This window comes from Symphalangus syndactylus, chromosome 10 (genome assembly GCF_028878055.3).
Source record: "Symphalangus syndactylus isolate Jambi chromosome 10, NHGRI_mSymSyn1-v2.1_pri, whole genome shotgun sequence".
Lineage (NCBI taxonomy): Eukaryota > Metazoa > Chordata > Mammalia > Primates > Hylobatidae > Symphalangus > Symphalangus syndactylus.
In genome coordinates this window covers 51,110,340-51,124,606 of record NC_072432.2, presented here as the reverse complement: position 1 = coordinate 51,124,606, position 14,267 = coordinate 51,110,340, and the positions used below count along the sequence as shown (strand labels likewise).

At 43.8% G+C, this 14,267-nt stretch overlaps 1 protein-coding gene and 1 long non-coding RNA gene across 5 annotated transcripts in view; one reads left to right on the top strand and one right to left on the bottom strand.

Annotated features, from left to right (window-relative positions):
* Positions 1-398: 398 nt before the first annotated feature.
* On the bottom strand, positions 399-9,161 carry LOC134731517 (uncharacterized). The gene is made up of 3 exons (XR_010113837.1): positions 8,931-9,161; positions 6,685-6,782; positions 399-498 (listed from the first exon to the last, which is right to left on the bottom strand). It is a non-coding gene; the product is annotated as an uncharacterized lncRNA (long non-coding RNA).
* A 284-nt stretch (positions 9,162-9,445) lies between these two features.
* Positions 9,446-14,267, top strand: part of AFF1 (ALF transcription elongation factor 1) — a 209,231-nt gene continuing 204,409 nt past the window's right edge. For 2 of the 4 annotated variants that reach the window (XM_055297056.2, XM_055297052.2), the window contains exon 1: positions 9,446-9,684. The gene's annotated coding sequence lies outside the window, so the exon portion shown is untranslated. Of the gene's footprint in view, positions 9,685-10,724; positions 10,942-14,267 lie in introns of those variants that run through there. The other 2 variants (XM_055297054.2, XM_055297053.2) reach the window with 2 other exon arrangements.

Here is a 14,267-nt window from a genome sequence, read left to right as displayed (position 1 = left end):
AAATTATAAGAAATTTAATGTTATTTCTTTGACTATATCATCTTTTTTTTTTCTTTTTTTTTCTGAGACAGAGTCTTACTCTGTTGCCCAGGCTGGAGTGCAATGGCACCATCTCAGCTCACTGCAACCTCTGCCTCCCAGATTGAAGCAATTCTCCTGCCTCAGCCTCCCGAGTAGCTGGGATTACAGGCTCCCACCACCACACCTGGCTAATTTTTTGTATTTTTTAGTAGAGACAGGCTTTTGCCACGTTGACCAGGCTGGTCTTGAACTCCTGACCTCAGGTGTTCCGCCCACCTTGGCCTCCCAAAGTGTTGGGATTACAGGCGTGAGCCACCGTGCCTGGCCTATGTCCTCTTCTTCCTTTTTGTTTCTAATTTCCCCTCTTGGGACTCACATAGGTGCTGACACTTGTACTTCCATCCTGTCATGCTGGACCCCTGTTGACTTCATTAGGGATGGCACCACGTTTGAGAGGCCGAAGAAGAGACTTGGAACCTGCAAACGAGACAGGGTTTATTGAGGGGACTTAAATACAGGGTGGTCTAGTGTTGGTGGGCTGGACAGGAGAACCACAACCAATTGTAAAAAGCATGCAATTTAGATAGCATTTTCACTTAACACACTTCCCCTAGCAACCTCCAATGAACCTCCAATGTTCATTTAACCTAAAACAAAAGAGGGCCTCCATCCCCTGAACAGCCTGCATTCCAGGGAATAGGCTGCGGGTTACGGACCTCATAGATAAGGAATGAATCTCCGGGTTGGCCACTCCTGGATTCCTTAGCTCGGAACTCCAAACACACATTCTTCTTAGACGATAGGGTCATTCTCAGGGTATGCTTACGTTATTGCTGTCAGGTGAGTCTGCCATACAGGGTCATTCTCTGGTATACTTACGTTATTGCTGTCAGGTGCATCTGCCATACCGGGTCATTCTCAGGGTATGTTTATGTTATTGTTGTCACATGTGCCTGCCGTACAATCCTCCATATTTCTTTGATATGTTTTATGCATTATCATTTCCTGCTGGCTTTTCCATCTGTTTAGCTGTGAGTTTTTAGAGGAGGGCCTCAACAAACCATGGCAAACTACAACCTAACACCCACTTTTGTAAATAAAGTTTTATTGGAATAGTCATATTCATTCTCTATGTACTGCCTATGGCTGCCTTTGTGCTATAATAGCAGAGTTGAGTAGTTGTGACAGAGACCACGTGGCCCACAAAACTTCAAATGTTTACTATCTGGCCCTTTACAGAAAAAGTATTCCCACCCCCATTCTAGAAGATAGGCATCATCTTGTTCTATTTTCTCTCCTAAGGGCCTAGAATGTACCCTGCCCAGGCTTTTGAATGAATGAATACATGAATAAATAAGCTTCAAAGGACAGATACTATATCAAAAGGTGGAGGCTGGGCATGGTGACTCATGTGTGTAACCTCAGCACTTTTGGGAGGCTGAGGTGGGAGAATTGCTTGAACCCAGCATGGGCCACATAGCAAGATCCAGTCATTTTTTTTTTTTTTTTTTTTTACAGGTGGAACTAGAGCATTCTAGCTAAAGGGAACAGAAACAGAGTAAGTAAATACGTACAAGTGAAAATCAAGGGCAGCTTTCCAGTAGAGCAAAATGTCTAGCAAAAATGAAATCAAAAAGACTGGTTTAAGAAATATTCTGGGGCCAGGCGTGGTGACTCATGCCTGTAATCCCAGCACTTTGGGAGGCTGAGGCGGGTGGATCATGAGGTCAGCAGTTCAAGACCAGCCTGGCCAAAATGCAAAATGGTGAAACCCTGTCTCTACTAAAAACACAAAAATTATACCAGGCGTGGTGGTGGGCGCCTGTAATTCCAGCTACTCAGGAGGCTGAGGTAGAGAACTGCTTGAACCCGGGACGTAGAGGTTGCAGTATGCCAAGATCACGCCACTGCACTCCAGCCTGGGCAACAAGAGCGAGACTTCATCTCAAAAAAAAAAAAAAAAAAAATTCTGGAAAGTCTGGAGTCTAGAATGAGGAGTTGATACTGAATTCCCTTTGCAATTGCCACATATATCACATGACTAGAGGTATAATTAAGGAAGATTCATCTGAGAGTGCTGCAATGGTGTGAAGTTCTAAGGAGCTGACTCAGAATGGTGATGGAAAGTTTCTGAGAGACAATACAGCTGGGTGGAAAGAGATGGGCTTCACAGCCAAACAAACATCTACACCCCAGCCCCACAACATCCCAATTGTGTGACGTTAGGCAAGTTGCTCAGTCTTTCTGATTCGTAGCTATTTGTCAAACATGGTGATTCAGTGAGGATCCAGTTACAAAAATAACACTCACGCCCGGTAGTTCAGTGGAGAGAATTTAATACTGAAAGATCCAAAAGGGGAAGGTGAGACTATTAAGGGATTAAGCAACTGCCACCCTAAGGTGGGGACTAAGGGAGAACTTAGTGTTACAGGAGCTCAGGAGGCAGAGCTGTTCATTGCGATCTGTAGAAGCTGGGGCTATGGGGGAGGTGCTGCCACTGGGCCAGAGCCATTGCCCAGAGCAGAGAAAGAAGAGAAATACCCAGGAGTTGCCTCTCTTCCTGCCCTTCTATCTCCTCCCAGTGCCTTCCATTGGCCAAACCCACCCAGAAGCCAGTTTCCCAGCAAAGAAGCCCTGAAAAGGTGGTTTGGGAGAATCTACCCTGTGACTGAAGGCAGAGTAGAGGAAGGGCACCTAGACTAGACTAGACTAGATTTGAGGCAAATGAGCAAACGACCTGTGCCATCCATCTCTGACTTGGGGTTGTGGTGAGGCAGGATGAGCTGACACTGTGGGCTTCCACGTGGTATATACAATCAGTAAATGGTAAATGTTCTTTTTTTCTTTTTACATCTCCATCCTCATTTTTTACCATTCGTCCCCGAATTCAGACATATTGACGTCTTTTTAGTTTCTAAAGGTCACTGTGAACTCTATGACTTTGGGACTTGGGGATATTTAACTCCCTCTGCCCACAAAGTTTCATGTCCCCGTTTGATCACACACATTTTCCCCAACTTCTTCTTTTCTTTTCTTCTTTCAAAAAATTTTTTTCTTCCTCCTTCCCTCTCCTTCTCTCTTCTCCCTCTTTTGTTTTAGAATTCATCTTAGTTACTACCTCTGCCAGGATGCCTTCCCCAAGTCCTTTAGTGTTTGTTGGATGTCCCTGTCTGTGCTCTGATAGCCTCTTATGCTCTATCATGTGTGCCTCTAGCCTAGCACCGAGCAAGACATAGATTTATTTTTTGTCTTTCCATATGAGTTTTCTGACGCTGCATAACAAATTACCACAAACTTAGCAGTCTAAAACAACACTCATTCATTACCTGACGATTTCTGTAGGTTAGACTTGCAGCACATTTTACCTGGGTCCTCTGCTCGGGATCTCACTAGGCTGAAATCAAGGTGTAGCCAGATGTATCTTCATCTGGAGGCTTGACTAGGGAAAGTTCATTTTCAAGTTCCCTTGGCACAATCCATTTCTTATGACTGTGGTCCTTTTTTTTTTTTAATTTTATTTTTACTAGCTGTTGGCCAGAGGCCACCCTCAGCTCCCAGAGGATGCTTTCGGGTCCTTGCTATATGGCCTCTATACAGTATGGTAATTTGCTCCTTTAGGGCCAACAGAAGAGAAGCTGCTGCAGCTTTGGATCTCTCTGACTTACTCCTTCTTTGGCTCCTAGATCCTCTTTTCAAAAAAGAGCTCACCTGGTTCAGTCAGGCCTAACCACACTCAAGGAGAGGAAATGAAATCATGTGGGATTGGGAATCTTGGGAGCCATCTTAGACTTCTGCCTACCACACTCTCCTTCTAGATACGAACTCTCTGAGAACAAGGTTATTCTCTTATTTCTTTATACCCCCAGAATTGAGCAGAATTAGTACCTGACACTTAGTAGCTATTTAATACAAGAATAAAGAAGTAAAACAAAATGAGGGAAGAAAACTCATAAGGAAGGGAGAGATTTAAGAGGAAAGTTAAATATGACTTGGTAAGTAATGGACACTTGAATCAGAATCCTGATTCTATAATGGCACCATTAACAAAAGTTGGGAACCAAATAACAGGAATTGGGTAGTGTAAGTTCCATGTTAGATACTTGCATTTATTTTGCCTGTGGGACAACCACGTGGAATTTCTTGCAAACCAATGAGGGTGATAGTCTGGAACTTAGAAGAGAGACGTGGGTTGCGATGAATCATAGTATTGAGTGCTGAGTTCTTGAAGTTGTGACATAGTCTTTAGGGTGCTCTTACCTCCAATCCTGCTCCACCGGGGCACTGTAACTTAGCTTTTCTAGTCTAACCCTCTCTATTATTTCTTTTCCTTCCCACTTCTCAACTATTTGACTTTCCCATAATCATTCAGGTTTCCTTTTCCTCTTCTTATTTAGTCCTCCAGATATAACTGTCAGCATGAAAACCCCATTGCCAGCTCCCTTGAGCCTGCTGATGTGAATTTCACACTAATAGACATTAGTTGAAACACTTATACTAATCTAATTTTGTGTATAGTGTTAAGAACATGGCCTTCAGCCATGGAAGAGCTGAGTTCAAATTCTACTTCTACTGTTTAATTGGTTATATAATCATGATCAAGATGAAATATCTCTCTGAGATTATAACTTCTTTATTCATGAACTAGACAATATACCCACATTTTCAAGGAGATTAAATAAAGTTATATGTGTACAATGTCTGGGAAATTGTGGAAACTCAGCTAAATCCCTACATTTGTTTTGGGGGATTAAAAAATATTGTGCTCACATTGTGTTTTGTTCCAGCTGCACTGGAATTTTGCAAATTACTACTTTATTTATTTATTTATTTATTTATTTATTTATTTTTTTGAGACGGAGTCTCGCTCTGTCACCCAGGCTGGAGTGCAGTGGCGCGATCTCGGCTCACTGCAAGCTCCGCCTCCCAGGTTCACGCCATTCTCCTGCCTCAGCCTCTCCGAGTAGCTGGGACTACAGGCGCCCGCCACCACGCCCGGCTAATTTTTTGTATTTTTAGTAGAGACGGAGTTTCACCGTGGTCTCGATCTCCTGACCTCGTGATCTGCCCGCCTCGGCCTCCCAAAGTGCTGGGATTACAAGCGTGAGCCACTGTGCCCGGCCCAAATTACTACTTTAAATGTGAAATCAGTTTAACAATACAACTACATGACTAAAAAGCATTCACAGGCCCCACTGGGTTTGGGGAGTAGTGTGTAGCAATGAGGAAAAATTTACATACAATATGAACCTCATATTTGTTAGGAAAAAGTGATGTCAGGTCATTAGGAATCATGTTTTCTGCAAAGTATTCATCACAAAATAGTTATTTTAATTATAATAACTGTGCACCTGGTTCTTCTTACAGCAGGTTCACATTTGCATATCTGCTTCCCAGATAGAGACAGATAACTAAGAATTTCTCTATCTGCCCACAATCTATACCTGGCTTTCTGTACATCTTCTTGCATAACTTTAGGGATTACAATTGTAGCCTGACTGTCTCCAATCCACTTTCATGTGGCAGTCTCAGTAATCTTTCTAAAATGCCACATGATCAAATCAATCTCCTACTCGCTGCATTTAGGATGAAAGGAAAGCTTTGTAGGTTGGCATGTAGTGCCCTTCACTATCAGTTTCTGGTTGACTTTTCCTGTACTATTTCATATCACTGCCTCCCTCATAATCTTTGCCTTGAAGTCTTGCTCCTCTTGGTTTGTGTTCTTTTTTGGGAACTGGCCCTTCCTCTACTTCCCTTAACCTGGCTTAGACTAATCCTTCCTCCTTTTTCCTCCCTCCTCAGTGCCAGCATCTCCCTCTCCTCATCTACACCACTTTCCCCAGAGTCTGGGTTGGCTGTTTAATGTTTTTTCTTTTTTTTGAGGTGGGGTCTCATTCTGTCACCCAGGCTGGAGTGCAGTGGCATGCTCATACCTCAATGCATCCTCGACCTCCAAGGCTCAAGTTATCCCCCTACCTCAGCCCCTGAAGTTGTTGGGACCTCAGTTGTGTACAACCATGCCTAGCTAATTTTTTTGCTTTCTGTAGATACAGGAACTCACTACGTTGCCTAGGTTGGTCTTGAACTCCTGGGCTCAAGTGATCCTCCTGCCTCATCCTCCCAATGTGCTGGGATTCTGAATGTGATCACAGTGCCTGGCCTTATTTTATTCTATTTTTAATCATAAGTATATGCTCAGGTTAAGATTTATTTGTTCCACCAGGAGCGGTGGCTCATGCCTGTAATCCCAGCACTTTGGGAGGCCAAGGCGGGTGTATCACGAGGTCAGGAGATCGAGACAATCCTGGCTAACATGGTGAAACTCCATCTCTACTAAAAATATAAAAAATTGGTCGAGTGTGGTGGCAGGCGCCTGTAGTCCCAGCTATTCAGGAGGCTGAGGCAGGAGAATGGCGTGAACCCGGGGGACGGAGCTTGCAGGGAGCCGAGATCGCGCCATTGCACTCCAGCCTGGGCAACAGAGCGAGACTCTGTCTCAAAAAAGATTTATTTATTCCGGGTGTGGTGGCTCACGCCTGTAATCCCAGCACTTTGGGATGCCAAGGCGGGCGGATAACCTGAGGTCCAGAGTTCCAGACCAGCCTGACCAACATGGAGAAACACTCTACTAAAAATACAAAATTAGCAGGGCGTGGTGGCGCATACCTGTAATCCCAGCTACTCGGGAGGCTGAGGCAAGCGAATCGCTTGAACCCAGGAGGTGGAGGTTGCGGTGAGCTGAGATTGTGCCATTGTACTCCAGCCTGGGGAACAAGAGTGAAACTTCATATAAAGAAATTTATTTATATACTTTGGAAGAATAAATTAATGCCCTTTGGGATATACATGCAGTCATTTGGAGGAACATAATTTAAACTGCTGGCTTAAAATGCTTGGATCTTGCACAACTGCAGAGTTTAGAAGTACTTCAGTTTGTCCAAACAGTTGTCCATGTTGTGATGCTGGGCACATTCCTCACCTGCCTCTATCTTAATGTTGTCTTCCCTCCTCATGGGCTGTTTAGGTGCTCTGAGAATACATCCTGTGAGCTTCTATGAGTCCCAGGGGTTTTACTAATTTGTTTTTAAATTTTAAGTAAAATCATGGCTGAAAATTGTCAGGTAACATCCCAGGAGCCCTCATATGAAGAAGCAGCTAAAAAGTTCCATCATCATATTTAAAAGGGAGATTTATTTGGGGGGTGGGGGGGTTCTGTTAAAAAAAAAAAAGCACTGATGTCAGAAACATGCTTCATCTTATTAGAAACATAATCTGAAATGTATGAGATTAGGTTGTCAAAATTAAGAAAGTGCTGGAATTTCATTGAGTGTGCTAAAAATGTAATTTAAGAATTCCTGTAAAGAAGATGATGGAGGAAAGTGTAGCTAACAAAGTTAAATATCTGCAACTCCATTACATAATTACTCTCCTTTTGTTTATGTCTGAAATTTAAAAAGTAGATACAAAAAAATTTTTAAAGTAGATATAGTGTAACCACTTTTTAAAATAGCCTTCTTATTGACTATTTATATAAGGTGACCAGCAGAAGAGAGAGAAAGGCAGCTTTAAAAATAATAATAACTTACTGGCATGGCCATCCTTTTTTATTCATTATAAGAAAATTAATCTGATTTAGTCTTTTTAAATAGCCAGCCACCATTCAGGAAATAAATCAACAGAAGTGTGTATTGGAATTATTTATTTACTTGCTTGTTTCTGCCACCACACTGGAATGTCATGAAAATAGGAGCTCTGTCTTTGTCATCAATATGGCTCGTCACCTAACACATTGCCTTAAGAATATTGATACAAATGGAATGAGCTACTCTCTGAACCAAAGCTACATCATCTTCAACAAAATTTTTGCAAAATTACATTCTTCAATTCCAAAGGCAGGAAAATAAAATTATCACACTTCCACTGTCAACATCATTTACTAAGTTGACCACAGTTTGAAGAGCCCTATAGGAGATATTATGGGATGATACAAAAAGAACACAAAAAAGGAAAACATTTTAGATAGAAGTGGTAAAAGTTTTCAGATTATAAAATTTACCATGCTAATATATATTTCACAATGAAATGTATTCATTATATAGCAAAAACGTTAAAATATTTGTTATTGATTAGAATAGAGATCAGTCTGTTAGAAACCTTTAAAAGGTGTACGAACACTTTGTAAGAGGTGACTCCTGTCCCATCCTGCTCAGGGATGACCAAAACTTTCATCTTAGATAGATACACCACTAGGTTTCATCAGGGACACCTTAATTATTTTAGCTGTCTAGGTAAACCAATCTCCCGATGGGAGAATATGGAGTAGGGTGAAGAGTTATATTTTGGAAAACAATCCATGGGAAATTAAGTCAAGTAGCCAAAGGTTTAATTTGGAAATGCAAATATCCATCAATTAGGTTTTCAATTACGTGGACAATAAAAGAGTTGAGCAGAGCAGTAGAGACAAAATTAAAAAGAGGAAAGAACAGAGAAGGCAGGGAGGGGCTTATTTTCACACATTATACCAATTTACATTACACATTATATTAAATTTAAGTAAGGCGCTTTTCTTCATCCAAATAATTTCACCCATTTTAAACCATAAAATATTGGCGGCGAAATCTCATCTGGGCCATTTGATGTAATCTTTCTGCGTCTCTTTCAGGAAGGAAGGTGCAACAACACAATGAAGACAGGCTGTTGCTTTCCTTGGTATGTTTACAGCAGGAATCGGGCAGCGACTTAACTAGACATAAGTTTCCCCTTCTTCCCACGGGTCTATTTGCCAAAGCCCCCTGCACCTATTAGAATTTTCTGAGGTTGGGCTGGCGGAGAGCAGAAACCCGGAGGCTAGATTCAGGAGACCTGGTTTCCCATGCCACTTAGTAGCCTGTGACATTGAGCACAATACTTACTTTTCAGCGCTTCGGTTTCATTATTTGGGAAATGGGAACAATATATCTGTTTTATAAGATTGTTGTGAAGATGAAACAGGCCTGTGTGTGAAAGGCCTTTTCTAAATTGTAAAGCGCTCCCCAGATGTTAGTTATTATCTCCTTTAAAGGGCACAGAATCTGTTTCAATAGTATAGGAGGTTACAAAAAGGCTCCTTGACACTTTTTGCTCAGAACTTGACCCTGAGCTTAATCTCGCCGTAAAGTGAAAGGGTTCTTGCGCCCCCACAGCAGCCCGGGGCAGGGTCACCCTCGCGACCGGGGCGGTCATTGCCGTATTCCGTCCTGAGCTGCCGCTCCGCCGCGATCCTCCCACCAATCCCGGGAGGGCGGCGACGTCCCTTGCCGCTTGGGTGGCGCCAGCTAGAGGGCGCGGGCCGGGGCGGAACCCGGTACCGCGGCTCGGGAGGTGGGGGTGGGGGCGGGGCCTCGCGTGGAGGGCGTGGCCTCAGGGCGTCCCGGGCGGCCGGCGCGCTGAGCTTGCCAGCCAGCTAGCGAGCGACGGGCGCGCGCGGCCCCTGCGCACTCGGCCGCCGCCTGCGCGCGTTGCGGCCGCAGCTGCACCTTTGCCTCCGCGGTTCCGCAGCCGAGCCCCGGGAGGACGCGCTCCCGTGCGTCGTCCGCACTTGCGCCCCTTCCCACCGCAACAGGTCAGGGGAGGGCGGAGGTGACGAGGGCGCCCGACCCGGGACTAGAGGACGGAAGGGTCTGGAAGGTGAGCGCAGCCTTGCGCCACCCAGGGCTGGGGGTCGATCCGCCTGGCCCCCGACCCCGCCGCCTCGGACTTCTCGGAAGCCGAGGCTCTCTCCCCGCCTCTCGGCCGGCTTCCCAGCACGCTGACTCAAGTCGCTGGCGTTCCCACTTTTCCGGTGGGAGCCTTCGGGGAGAACGGACTAGGGCTCAGAGCTCTCACCGCCCTACTTGCGATCCCGCGGCAGGTAGCGCGTAGAAAAACAGGGGACGGGGACATGGGAAGAGACCCATGCTCCTCCCTCAGCCCCAGCCCCCAAGTCAGACGTTTGCCTGTGCACCCCGCGTTTTGCGGAGAGCTGTCCCGTTGTTGGGACCTGCTACTTGAGTTGCGTAATGAGTCCCAGAAGTTTCTCGGGGGGAGGGGGCGGGGAAAAGTGGGGTTCTTCTCTTCTGCACCCAGGGACCCTTCCCTGTGCCTGTGGTGGAGAGAGATGAGGGCTTGCCGTTGCGTCTCACTGAGAGCAGGAGGGAGGCGTGTGTCGGTGGTCCGTAGCCTCCGGGGAGGAGTTGGAGCCACCTTCTGAGACTTAACTTCTGGGACAGAGGGATAGGCGTCTGCAGTATTGGACTGGTTAATTTCTCTTGATAATGCTTTTTTCCCCTCGGGTGTCCTATCCTCTGTGGCCGTCGCAACCCCACCCTCCGACGGTGCCAGCGCCGGAGCCAGGGAATGAGAGGGGAGAGAAGGTGGAGTGTGTGAATCACACGTTACCTTAGTGTAATGGTAGTTACATTAATGGAGCTGCGACGGGCCTGCGGGCGGTTCGATACCGTCCTGCTAGTTTTCTCTTCCCGGAGCTTCTCCACCACCAGCACCCGCATATTGTTATGCAGATCATCTCGGGAAGGCACTTGGCTTTGGAGGTGGAGATGTGTCTCACTCTCCCTTAGAACCAGTCTCGGTTGGGGGAAAGGCCTTGCAGCCAAGTAATTTGTTTTATTTAAGGGTGGAGCTGAAGATAATTTTAAACGCCCCCCCCCCCCCGCGCCTTGGTGCACGTTGTGGGGTGTGACTTACCACGGGGAAATCAGACTGATTTAAAACCTTCAATGCAAACCTGTAAATTAAGGCGAAGACCCAGTGTTCCCTGGGACAGTTGCAAAGTGAGAAGAGCTCAGAAACTGAAGCACAGAAACATTAGGCAGGAGTCTGAGAGGCGTGGAAAATTTTGCTTGTGCAAGATTATTTCAGAGCAAGGTCATGCGGTGTGTGTAGAAGGTAGGTGGCCGTGGGATACATCTCTCAGACCTGCGTGGTGTCGGCCTCTGGGTGGGGATAAAAGTCACGAAAAAGACCTTTGGACACAAGAGTCTAGTTTTTTTTCTTTGGGGCCAAAGAATACCTAGGCATGGCCCTGTTTCAGTGTTTACTTCCTCTGTCTAATGTATTTCCTTAGCTCGCCTTTCATCTTTAGTGGGAAGGATTCCTTGAGTGGATATTCTGGAAGTAGATTCACAGGAGATTGGAAAATTCTGGATGGTTTGCCTGCTTTAATATCAAGGTGTTGTCTCTTGTGGATGTTGGAAAGTACTGTACTTGAATATTTGAAGATAAATATGCAGAAAAGCAGTGGTGAGAACTAAAGGAAAATGATTCAAGGGGAGAGGAGAGAAAGCAAGAAAATACATTAAGTAGTACGTAAAACTAGAGAAACTCATTTGAATTAAGCCATTTTTATGGAGAGAAAGAACCGAGGAAATAATTTGGGATAGATTTGGTCACTTTGAGACAAATAGAGATTGAAGAGTGGGACTTTTGGGGAAAATGAGTTTAGATATTGGAGACTTTTCTTTTTTCAAATATAACTTACAAGGATGTTGAGGCTGGAGATGTGGGACTTGCAGGTATGTTGCTGTGAATTCTTTGCTTTTCACCTGCAAGAAAACTGTTAAATATTAATCTGCCTTATTCATTCACTAACAATTGAATTTGTGTCTTTGGCATTTGCTTAACTCTTCAACTTTGCAAGACTGTAATTTTGAAGAATCACAGTGTGTTAAATTAGAATACAAAGATCATTTAGAGATTGAAAATTTATGACAAAAGTCCAGGCCATTTTAAACATTGCTTTCTCCTACATGCATAACAGGCGTGCATTTTTTGCCACCAGAATCACTAATCTACTATAGGGTAATAAGACTATATCAAAACTAGCTGTCTCTTCTGTTTCCTCTCCGGTTTAACTGAATTTCGCAGAGCTGGTTGAGGTGAAAGTTACTTTTTTAATTGACTGAGATACTTGCTTAATTAGGTTTTGGATTAAAGTTAGAAAAGACTATTCAATTAAAATACATATATATTTATCAGGCACCTCTACAAGTCACTTCATTTATTTTTGAGACAGGTTCTCACTCTGTCACTTAGGCTGGAGTGCAGTGGCACAATCATAGCTCACTGCAACCTCCAACTCCTGGGCTCATGGGATCCTCCCTCCTCAGCCTCCCAAATAGCTGGGATTACAAGCATATGCCACCATGCCCGGCTAATTTAAAAAATCTTTTGGTAGAGATGGGTTGGGGTGGGTGGGGTCCTCCCTATGTTACCCAGGTGGGTCTTGAACTCCTGGCTCAATCAATCCTCCCACTTTTGCCTCCCCAAGTGCTGAGATTACAGGTGGAAGCCACCATGCCTGGCCTACAAGTCACTTTAGCCAGGTGATTGTTTAGTTGAAGTTTCATATTGCCTTGAAAGTTGAAAAGAGGGGTGAAAAAATTGAGCTTAGAAAGGGTAAACTTGTTTTCAGTATTTTTTGAAAAGCTGATGGAAGGAGTTCTATGTTCAACTCTGTGATTTGTGGGCCCAAAGTTCCTTTATTTCAAGGCTCTAGACCATTAACTAATTTTTTGGGAGATTGAGAAAGTATGTTGGAGAGAGTGCAAATTAAGGAACCTCATTGGGGCCAGGTGTGGTGGCTCACGCCTGTAATCCCAGCACTTTGGGAGGCTGAGGTGGGCGGATCACTTGAGGTCAGGGGTTTGGGACCAGCCTGACCAACATGGCGAAACCCGGTCTCTACTGAAAATACAAAAAGTAGCTGGGCATGATGGTGTGCTCCTGTAATTCCACCTCCTCGGGAGGCTAAGGCAGGAAAGTCGCTTGAACCCGGGAGGCGGAGGTTGCAGTGAGCCGAGATTGCACTGCTGCACTCCAGCCTGGGCCACAGAGCAAGACTCCGTCTCAAAAAAAAAAAAAAAAAAAGGAAAAGTTAAAAAGGAACTGTATTTACCATAAATATACAGTTTCATAAGTGATATTTTCCTCAAATAATAAATTCAACAATGGTTTCTCAAGTGATGTTTAATTGGCAGTTGCTTTCTAGTAGTCTCTTTTTAAGACACAGTAGAAGCCTATTTAATAGTGTTGATTTGGATCTTAGATTTTAAAATAGATTACATAAACTCTGTAATCCATTTATTAAAATTCTACCACAGCATGGAAATAAATCGGAAATATGTGGCTCTTTGTAGGTACACATCCATTATTCATGATTGTTTATATCTGAACAACAGATTGTTATAGACTTGACACCATGAGACCCCAAGGTCATCAGGGTTGCTAATAGGAGTTTCTGTTGTATGCCTTAGGACAAAACTTCAGTAGTATTCCCAAAGGGAAGAAAATCAGCTGCTTTTCTTAAATTATCTGGCCCATTTTAAACATGACTAAGGATTTCTTGCTAGAGTAACTTTTTCCTATTAAAAGACTGAGATTATTGTGACAAATACTGCCTGAAGGAATCACTTACATCATTAATCAGTATCTCATATTCATTCCTAATACCGCGTAAGTATTGAGTAGCTTCTGTGAGCCAGACGGTATCCTAAGCATTGGAGAAATTGTGATGGTAACATGATCAAGAAAGAGAAAGGGCCTGTGCAGATGGAACTTATATTGGCACTTCACTGTTTACCAACAGCTTTCACATGGCATAATCATTTAAGCCTAATTGTGACGCTGAAATTGGAATTCATTTTCCATTTTAAAATCAGGAAATTGAGTTGAAGAAGTTAAGTGACTTGACTCTGTGACTCAAAGCCTGGTGCCCTTTCTACTATGGTACACTGTGTTGGCTATGTTGATGTGTGGTTTCCTGTTTTTCAAGAATTACAGCTTGACTCTAAAATATAAATAGTGTTTCTCCTTGGGTAAGTAATTCTTTCTGATCATTATGGGAATAAAAACAAGTATTTTCATTTAGGATTTTGAACATTTATGCCTCCAAAGGAAAAAATTATGCAAACCTATTTAACAGACACATGGTATTTCTTTGCACTAGATAAGAATCCTTACCTTTCTAAAAATTAAATACAGGGCCTTACAGACTAGCTGCCTTAGTGCTTGAAAACTATTATTCAACTTGTGAAAGCTCAGTTCATAAATTTTTAAGAGCATATCCCTGTGTAAGTCAGGACATACTCATACCATTTCCTTCGGTCTTATAGATACAGTGAATATGTGCAGTCTGGCAGTAGTTCTCAGACTTATAATGTACTCCTGAAAGGCTTGTGAAAACACAGATGTGCTCCTCTTACCCATCCCCCGAG